Raw genomic sequence first — 4719 nt, 5'->3', positions numbered from 1 at the left:
TTCCTGAAAATTCTTTGCTCTTGCGTGCTGCAGTCCTGCCTGGCACTCGCACCTGCTGCCAGCGCTGGCCCCACTCGCACCTGCTGCTGGCACCAAAGCCAGTTGCTGGTGCCTGGCACCAGCCCCAATTGCCCCTGAGGGCTTCTCTACCTCCCGCTGCTCCTGAAGGGTGATTGGGGCAGCAGCTGCCACTCACACCCACTGACGGTGCTGGCCCCAATCGCTCCACACTGTCAGCACATGGGAATGCGGTCACTATGATGTGCACTGACCACCAGGGCGTGCGTGCAAAACATGGGCATCGGCAGCAGGCAGCAGAGCATGAAACATGGCAGCCAGAGGCCATGGTAGGATGGAGGAGCAGGTGAGCGGGGGTGCCAGACCAAGATGTGGTGCCGGTTGCTGTCATCGGGGCGAACCTCTGGTGGTTACTGAAAATTCTTTGCTCTTGCGTGCTGCAGTCCTGCCTGGCACTCGCACCTGCTGCCAGCGCTGGCCCCACTCGCACCTGCTGCTGGCACCAAAGCCGGTTGCTGGTGCCTGGCACCAGCCCCAATTGCCCCTGAGGGCTTCTCTACCTCCCGCTGCTCCTGAAGGGTGATTGGGGCAGCAGCTGCCACTCACACCCACTGACGGTGCTGGCCCCAATCGCTCCACACTGTCAGCACATGGGAATGGCGGTGGTGGGAGCAGGGCTGCCAGCAGACAGGGGACCAGGGGCTGTGGTGGGAGGGACCGGGTGGGGGCGTGAAGGATGGGCCAAGACCAGCCCCTGTGCCCACCGCAGCCTCACAGCCCACAGTTCCTTTCAAAGTGCACGGATTTGTGCACTGGGCCTCTAGTATATCAATAAAAAATTTTAAGGCAATGTAACTAGTGACAAGACCTCTGCAATTTGTGGAGTTTGTGACTCGAGCTCTCAATTGAAGAATGAGCTACTTTAGGCCTCCAAGGGTATTACTTCTTGAAACTAAGCTTCTGATTAGAATTGGACAGGGTGGTGATCACTGGGGACAATTATGGGTACAGATTTTGTGTGTTCTCAATTAAGTGTAAAAGTTTAAGTCATTAGTTTACCAGTTAGTTCCTGTGTTTAGCTAATTGTGGTTTATCTGTTTTATGAACTATCCATGGGAACTGTTTGCATTTTAGGCCAGCAGATTGTCCTCTGCTCTGGAGTGTATTTCCAGGTCAGTTGTTCCCCCCATCATTTAGTGTGTGTGCTCAAGGGAATGCAAACTGATTTCAGCATTATCTTAAAACATAATTAGTAAGGTAACTATGCTGCCAAAAAGTTACATAATGCATTCCAAAGCCAATTTAATTTTGGACCAAACATGCTGAATATACCCACTTAGCACAGGTTTAAAAGGTTAAGAGTTATGGGTACTCGTGTAGAATAGTTTTTTTAATGTAAATCTTTCTTGTAGGGTTCAGAAATTCTGATAGTTCAAATTTCATGGGGAGAAATTTAAAAATTAAAGTCTGAAACATTTGTCTCACTTCAACAGATATGTCTATCCACTGTCTTCAAAGTCTTAAAATCCAGAATGTTCAAACACCTCACTATTCAAAGTTGGTCCACAGCCTGAGAGATGCACCCCAAAAATCTGCATTTTAACAAGATACCCCAGGCAGCTTGTGTATACATTAAATGTTCAGAGGCCTTGCTCTCATACCTAACTAAAGCTCAGTGCAGAGCAACCTCAGGAAAACTGGGCAGTGGGTCGCTATTGGTAATGTCAATTAAAGCAACATGTAAGGATGATTCCTAGGTATGTCAATAAAGCAACTGAACGGGTGGTGTGTGATTCACTCAGACAGGGAATATGGAATGAGGATGGTGAATAAAATAATGATAATATGAGAAATACGGGAGAATATTCAGATTTTGACAACTGGTAAACAATGAAAAATTATTACTTGGAACTCTGAAATCAAGACAGTTTTTCTAATTTAGAGTAAAATATTTTCACTTCTATTTCTGAAACCCAAACATTTTAGTTTTAATATGAATCTTTTATAATATATTTTCATTAATACACTGATTCTTTTTTGCATTTACTTAGTAGGTATAAATCTGCCCTACTGGTGGTGTTAGTAAATTTTATTTAAAAAACACGTTGAACGTAGATTTTAGAGAGAAAAACAGTACTAGTGAAAACAATAAAATGTTTGGTTATAAAGCAGCCCACATGCCAACAATGCAGTTATCCCAATAAGAATATAGTACTGCAGCCCTGGCTGGTGTGGCTCAGTTGGCTGGAGCCATCATCCCATATACCAAAAGGTTGAAAGTTTGATTGCCAGTCGGAGTTGGAAGGCAAACAATCCATGTTCTCTCTCACATAGATGTTTCCCTCTCTCCTCCTTCCCCTTTCTCTAAAAATCAATAAGCATATCCTTGGGTGAGAATTTAAAAAAAAAAAGAATATAGAACTGCACAGCCTATAGTTACAATTATCTCCTCCTAGTAAAGACTTCTGAACAATATGCTTTGAAATTATTTTCTGTTAGAAGCATTAAACTACAAGTTTTCATCTTTCTGTGGTTCCCAGTCATTTATAACATTTTTTTGCCTGGTTATGGGTTAAGGAAAGATGATAATATAAAAAGTTAGGACCATATACTAAACATTGCTGAATCATGTGCTCTAATAAGACCACTATTCATGAATCAGTTCCTACAATTAATTTATGTTCTCTGACATGATTCCTTGGAAATTAATGCAGATCTTCTGTTCAGTTAGTAAGCATGTTACAGAATCACTGCATTTTAATTTGGGGTGGCATTTCAAAATGTTATTTGTGTTGGTTCAACCTATTTCATAGTCATCCTCTTTAGCTAAAAATATTATAAGCATACTCGACTGTCCTGAAACTAAAAGCAAAAGATACAAAGAGTAGATTGTAGCAACCTCAAAATGTTCTTAATTGATTCAAAATGTTTCTGTAAATATGAGTGAAACGGGAAAGAAGGTTATGTCGACGGCTTTTACTTAAACCCTGGGGGTGGAAAACAGAAGACCTTGTTCCTAAGGGAAGCTTCTGCTGCTCTAGCTGTCCTTACCTCTTAGCTTTGCCCTTTTGGCTCCAGCACCACACCCTGTATTAGTCCAGCCCAGACACTGAGACTTCAAGCAGCAGGTGGTTAAGGGTCACTGATGGCAGGAGGGTTCCTAGGTGAAAGATGGAAACCTTACTCTTCCAGGTCCACCTATCTGTATGGGAAGGAGCAATTCAGACCAGACCCAGAGACACCTTCCTTCTCTCCAGGTAGGTACCATTCAAGTATAGCCTTTATATTCCTTAAAGAGCTCCAACTCTCCTAAGCCTACAGGGTTGAATAAGTGGAAACCCATCCATTGCACCTTGGCCTCCACATTCCCACTTCCTGCAAAGGTGGTTTATAGTCCAAGTAACCAGGAGGTCTTCCCAAGTAAGTCAGTGGTCTCCATGCTGTGGTGAGTTTGGGAGGAAAGGGAAGGAAGGACCAAGAGAGTCTCCTGGAGAGTGAAATTTAAAATGCTAAATAGTTCTTGGTTTCCACCCTTAAGATTCTGATTCAGGAGGTCTGAGCTGAGGACCAAATTATTTGCATTTTATAAATTACCCCGAGCAATTCTAATGTAGGAAAAAGTGATATAATTGGTTCGAGAATAGCAATTACCACCTTTGCAAATAAATCACTTATTCTTAAACATTTAGTTCATGTTCTTTATTTATTTCAGAGAGGAAGGGAAAGGAGGAGAGAGAGATAGAAACATGAATGATGAGAGAAAACCATTGATAGAGCCTACAACTTGGGCATGTGCCCCTGGCTGGAATGGAACCCAGGACCTTTCAGTCTACAGGCCAATGCTCTATCCACTGAGCCAGACTGGCCAGGGGTTCTACTTCATATTCTTAACTGATGTTGTTAACTTCCTGTTTGGTTCCATTCAACATGTACTAAGCAACTATTGTTTGCTGAGAATTGTACCACTTTTGCTTTCCTGGTGCATTTTGACTGTGTGGAAAGGATAGGGAGAAGAGAAGGATGTGATCACATTAGAGAGCTATTTCTCAACTTCCTGAAAAAAGACAGATTCAACCTTGCATGATTTGTGAAACAGATTAACCAAAACAAGTACATTACAGAGTTACTATCATTTACTAACCTTTTTAGGGTACCAGTGTACCAGAGATGTCACAGCCTTGCCAGTGGGAGGGTCAATTCTGTAAACCAAACTGCCAGAGTTCAAATTCTACTTTTTGCACTTACCTGAGATGACCATAGATAAGTAATCTTTCTGTGCCTCAGTTTCCCCATCTGTGAAAATAAGGACATAACACTCACTTCAGTGAGTTTCTATGAGGATTGAATGAAACACTTAAATATCTCATTGATGTAGAGAGCCCCAAGAATATAAATAATATATTTAAAATTCATTGCATTTTTCTGTCAAAGCCACAAAACCATCGTGAGAACAGTAGGAAATGCTTTCGGGGCTTATTTGGAATTCCAGGTGAAAACAGTGGAATTAAACTTTATGTGTAACTCAGATGAATGACTAGAACTACAGTGATCTTATTATTTGCTCCTTTGTTTTATAAGGTTCCCTCACCCTTGACTTCTTGGAGAGTTTGTCCCGCTAATGCCACCCTCCGCCCGAAAGTCTCCATCCAAAACCCCAACTGCCGGAGGCTCGCGGCCCCAGGCAGGTGCCCCGCGGGGTCA

Source organism: Myotis davidii, unplaced genomic scaffold, assembly GCF_000327345.1.
Source record: "Myotis davidii unplaced genomic scaffold, ASM32734v1 scaffold1404, whole genome shotgun sequence".
In the NCBI taxonomy this organism is placed as follows: domain Eukaryota; kingdom Metazoa; phylum Chordata; class Mammalia; order Chiroptera; family Vespertilionidae; genus Myotis; species Myotis davidii.
Note: the sequence above shows the minus strand (reverse complement) of the source record.